Consider the following 5,885-nt stretch of genomic DNA (forward strand, 5'->3'; position numbering starts at 1 on the left):
GGATCCAGAGACGAATTCCTCCCCATTCCCAAAAATTACATCATTCCTCGAATGCTAAGCTCTCTAGAACAAGAACAACATTTGCTCTCGCAAAGGGGAAGTGAGTTGATCCAACAAAACTAGCAGCCAATCCGGCCCAGTGAACCTGAAAATCTTTTCTTCCGGAATGTCCCACACATTCCTCAAGGCCACTCGCAGCGTCCTAGCCTCCCCGCCTCACTCCTCTGACTGCTACCCATGGCGAACCGCATTGCCCCTCCTCTTACGCGGTCTAGGGCTTGAGGTAGAACTCGGTCACGGACCGGTAGAGCACATACGCGAGCTCGTACCATCCCTGGCCGCCTCGAGCCACGCGGCGGTGCCATCTTCTCGGTCCGTGACCGCCTCCTTCACCTCGTGGAGCTCGATCTCCACCTCGTGGAGACCCAAAGCGCATCCTCGATCTCGTCGAACTTGCTCCACGCGTTCCGGCCGCCGCCGCGGGAGAGGGCGCCACGCTCTTTGGCCTGCTTCGGGCGCCATCGCTCAACTGGGAGGTGGCTGGAGTTGTCGGCCTCGAGGTCGTGCCGGGCTCGCTTGTGAGACGGTGACCCGCGGCCCCGCGGCCACCACGCCTGCGACCTCAGTTGGACATGGATCTGCTCAAAAAGGGTGTCACGAGAAATGGTCGCCTGAGTGGGTGGATCTGTAGCAGAGGCAGATGGGGGAAATGCCGGATAGGAACCCTAAATCGGCCTCTATCCGGTCGGGATTTTACGGGCCGCGAGTATATTTTTTATGGGCCAGACATTTTTTGCTGGATCTATTCGGGCCAAAATTTTACAGGATCCTGTAAAATGGCTGGAATTATTAGGGCGGCAAGGTTTTGCACCATCTGCTTGAGATGCTCTTAGAAGAGAAAGTGGGGGACAAAAGAAAATAAAACAGGATTTTTTTTCATACCGTTCCGAGAGATTTTAATGTCATGACTCATGAGGAAAAAAACCAATCAGCTGCCTGTCTTGCCGCTGGAATATTCGCTTGGTAAATAACGAGCAGCCACTAATCATCTTTTTAGAACCAATAACTTAATTACCACCTTCAAAATCACCAATCTCTCTCCAATTCACCACTACGGATTTTGCGGGAAATCAGCAATTCATGCCAAATCCTTACATACCACATTCATCTCCCTACTCCCCCTACCAATACACACCGGCAGAGGAGGCCATTAGCAAGCGATCAGCAGAGGTAGCTAGTGGTGATAAGAAGAGTTGGCACGATGGCGGGCGCGCTCTTTTGCTCGCTGTCCTCGTCCTGACAGCGCAGCTGTGCGGGTGCATGGCGTACGTCGGCGTCGGCGGCGGGTTTAGCGTGGAGTTCATCCACCGGGACTCTGCCAAGTCGCCGTTCCACGACCCGTCGCTGACCTCGTACGACCGCGTGCTCGCCGCCGTGCGGCGCTCCACGGCTCGCTCGTCGTACGCAAGCGGCGGCTCTCCTGGCGGCGCCGTGTCGGAGGTGGTGTCCGCTCCGTTCGAGTACCTGATGTACGTCAACGTGGGCACGCCGCGCACCCGGATGCTCGCCCTCGTCGACACCGGCAGCGACGTCGTGTGGTTCAAATGCAGCAACGGGACCGCCGGCCCTCCGCCGGGCGCGCCGCTGAGCGCCGTCTTCGACCCGTCCTCCTCGTCCTCCTACGGCCTCGTGGGCTGCCGGTCCGACCCGTGCCGCGCGATCTACGGCACGTCCTGCGGCGCCGACTCCTTCTGCCGGTACCGCTCCACGTACTCGGACGGGTCAACGACGGCCGGCATCCTCTCCACCGAGACCTTCACCTTCGACGACGCTCCCGGCGGCTGCGTCGGATGCCGCGATCGCCCGCAGCTGCAAGTGGCCAGGGTCAGCTTCGGCTGCGCATCGAGCGTGACCGGCAAGGCGTTCCGCCTGACCGGAAACGTCGGCCTCGGCGCCGGGAGCGGCTCCCTCGTGAACCAGATCGGCGCCGCGACGTCGCTCGGGCGGAGGTTCTCGTACTGCCTCGCGCCCTTCTTCGTCAACGCCTCCTCCATCCTCAGCTTCGGCGGCCGCGCCGCCGTGACGGAGCCGGGCGCGTGACCACGCCGCTGGTCCCCTCCGCGGTGGACGCCTTCTACACGGTCCTGCTCGCGTCCGTCAAGATCGGGAACTCGACCGTCGTGCCGCCGAGGCGGTCCCCCGTGATCGTCGACTCCGGGACGGTGCTGACGTACCTCGACAAGGGGCTGCTGGACCAGGTGGTGGCGGAGGTCGCCCGGCGCATCAATCTCCCGCGGAAGCAGTCGCCGGAGAAGCTGGTGGATCTGTGCTACGACGTGGCCGGCGAGACCGAGGCTTGGGCGAAGCTTCTCCCGGAGGTGACGCTGGGGTTTGGCGGCGGCGCCGCGATCACCCTGCCGGCGCGGAACGCGTTCGTGGAGGCGCGGAAGGGGACCGTGTGCTTGGCGATGTCGGCGGTGACGGATGATGGGCCGGCGGTGGCGACGATCGGGAGCATCGCGCAGCAGGACTTTCACGTCGGCTTCGACCTGGACAAGCGCGCCATCACCTTCGCCGCTGCCGACTGCGCGAGCTCCTACTCCTCTTCTACCACCTCAGTCTCTTTGTAGCTAGCTAACTGATCATGATCACCATGTAATAATCACTACGTCTAGTGTGTTAGAGAAAAGAAACAAAAAAAACACAGCGATTTCAGCGTCCTTTCTAATTTCATCTCCACGACTCGATTTGATTCGGATTTGGATACCATTTCACCCCAATACCCGGTTGATCGAACGTCAGATTTGGAGCGATCCCACGTCGAACGGATCGTTCCACTTGAAGGTCCGAACGAACAAACGATTTCGTTCGATGTGATCAAACCGCAGTGCGAACAATTTCAGGCCAAGCGCGAACAATTGCAGGCCTTGGGCACGGCTATGTGTCGCCCGCAGCGGTTCCTGTGGCATCATCGTTGCCTGCAGGAAGCTGCTGCTGGGCCGGCCTAATGACCAGTTCCGTGGACGTCATACTGATGTCATTCATGCTTTTCTTTTTTGATTTAATTTCTACTGTTGATTTATACTATTAAAAAACACGTTCGTGATATTTATAAAATGTTCATGGAATTAAAAAATGTCTTATAAATTCAAAAATAACGTATACACTGTAGAAAAGAAAATGCTTGCCTAATGCGAAAAATGTTTCATACCATTAAACAATATGCGTGACATTATAAAAAATATGGTGCTTCAAAAAAATGTTCATGATATTTATAAAATGTAACAATATTTTCCTGTAGGTTAAAAGAATGTTTAATTCCATTAGAAAAATGTATGTGACATTTTAAAGAAATATTCAGGTATTTCCAAAACATGTTTGTGAAAAAATTAAATTGTTTGTACGATGTAAAAATATATTTGTGTAGTTTAAAAGAATCAGTGCCATTAAAATGTACAACGTGTATTTGGAAAATGATACTCTGTATTCGAAAAAGGACAAATTTGACAATTTTGACCTGAGGATGACATCATTTCACAAAATGAACTGCCATGAAATAAATTTCACTTAGCTGGCCGTTTTGAGTGACGCCTGACACGTAGGCGCCACACCCTACGGTGCAGCGCCTAGCTCGCGGGCATTGCACTTCTGTCCAGCGTGGCAACCTCGGGGCCCGCACCCAGCAGTGCAGCGTCTTAGAGCTAGGCGCCACACATGTAATGTGTAGCGACTAGACCTTAGGCGTTGCACATTGACTTAGATGCAGCCACCGCGCGCTAGCCCTCCCCACCCACCCCATTCTTCAGTAGTTAGAGAAGCATATCCTTGCGGCGGCTGGCTCCTCTCCCCCTCTCAATCCCCTCTCCAAAAATCTTCAGATCTGACGATTTGGTCCATGGAATTCTTCACCATTCCATCCTACAAGGTACTCTCCTCCGATACCCTTGTTTCTAGCCATATAATGTGTCTTATTTTGATGATTTGTGGGACCCTTGTTTGATTAGATTAGAGTCTTGCATGTACATAGATTTGTGGAACCCTTGTTTGATTAGATTAGAATGTTGCATGCATATAGATTTGTGGGACTTCAAGATTTGTAGATGATATGTAATTATTTTGTAACCCTAGTTTAGTTTATTTGTATTGAAAAGATATGATTTGGATATATATGTTGAGATGTTATTTGTATTGAAAAGATATTCATATCGAATCTTGCATAAAGTAGGCCTAGTTTAATTTATTTCTATTGAAAAGATATTCATATTGACAAGAATGCTTTGGATACATATGTTGAGATGTTATTTACATGAAACCATTATAGAACCTTATATTGTTTTGGATACATATCAGGAAGTATAGGGAGTAAGCTAACGTATGTTACTTGTTTGAAATTTGTAGGATGGTTTGGCTTCTCGATGATCACTGGGATCATCAACACCGGGTGTACTTTATATCAGTGCAGCAGCGGGTAATAATGAAAGTGGCCGGTATTATGAATTTCGTGTTTATTTCAAACACAAATGCCCCATATGAAATTTTCTGATTTGCTTGTTTGTAGGAGCTTCAACCTCTGAAGATTCGGTCTCACGGGGTCAACCTTGGGGGGATGCGCTATGATGAGCGGTACTGTAACGTCCCGGATTCGATGCGCCAGGTGTTTTCCAGTTATTCGTCGTTGTTGCCATGTCATTTGCTTGCGTGTTGCATTTTGCCATGTCATCATCTGCATTTCATCTACATGTTTTTCAAAACTTGCATCCGTTCTGGTCCTCCCGGTTCTCTCCGTTGTCCGTTCCGAGCCCTTTCACTCTCACACGCGCCGTCGCTTCTCTCAGACCTTGTTTCGTGAGCGGGACAAAACGTTCTTGGAATGGGCCGAGATTTGCCGAGTGGCCTTGGTATAGCACCGGCAGACCGCCCGTCAAATTTCGTTTCATTTGGAGGTCGTTTGATGCCCCAACGGTTAATCGCGTCCCCCGAAAGCCCCTCTCTCTTTGCAGCCCAGCACCCCTCCATCACAGCCCACTAGCCTATCCAAACCCCCTCCATGCTCTCGGTCGTTCGATCACGATCGTGTGGGCGAAAACCGCTCCCCATTTGGACTCTCCTAACTCCCTCTACCTATAAATTAGCCCCCTCCCCCGAAATTCGCGGATGAACCCTAGTCTTCTTCATCCTCGCGTCGCCGGACACGTCCGCGCCGCCACCGGACATGTCCACCGCCCGCAGCCACGTCGCCCGGACCAATCCGGGGACGCCACGTCGTCCTCGCCGCCTCCCGCAACCAGTCGCGCTCCGCCACGTGGCACGCCACCGCTTCCCGCCGCCGCCGGCCCGCGAGCCCGCGCGGGGCCCTCCGGGCCCGATCGCCGCCGCCCGCGCCCCCGGTCTCCCGCGCCCCCGCCGCCTCGTCGCCTCCGCCGGCGCCTCCCGCGTCCGCCGCCGTGCTCCGGCGCGCCTCCTCGCCGGCGCGCCACCGCACCGCCCCGCCGACGCCGGTCGGCACCGGCACCCGCCGTCGCCGCCCATCCGGAGCGCCGCCCGGCTCCACCTCCCTCGCCGGCGTCCGGCGCAACGCCGCCTCCGGCCGGCCCCATCCTCCGGCGCCCTCTCCGGCCACCGCGCCGCCCCATCTCCGACGAGAGCCGCCGCCTGCCTCGATCCGCGTGCGAACCCTAGATCTGAGGTTGACTTCCCCCCTCGTTTTTTCGTCTAAGTCCCTTAATTCTTGCATTATGTTGCCCTGTTCATCCTGCCATAACTCCATGCATGTTGCTCCGTTTTGCGTGCATAATATATCGAAATGTTCATCATGAGATGCTCTTCATTCCGTTCCTTTGTGCCATGCTTGTTTGAGTTCATCTTGATGCCCAAATCATCATTGC

The 5,885-nt window shown here is 54.4% G+C and overlaps 1 pseudogene; it reads left to right on the plus strand.

Annotated features, from left to right (window-relative positions):
- The first annotated feature begins 1,140 nt into the window (after nt 1-1,140).
- LOC109777611 (aspartic proteinase CDR1-like) lies at nt 1,141-2,630 on the plus strand (annotated as a pseudogene).
- The last annotated feature ends 3,255 nt before the right edge of the window (nt 2,631-5,885 follow it).

Source organism: Aegilops tauschii, chromosome 3, assembly GCF_002575655.3.
Source record: "Aegilops tauschii subsp. strangulata cultivar AL8/78 chromosome 3, Aet v6.0, whole genome shotgun sequence".
NCBI lineage: Eukaryota > Viridiplantae > Streptophyta > Magnoliopsida > Poales > Poaceae > Aegilops > Aegilops tauschii.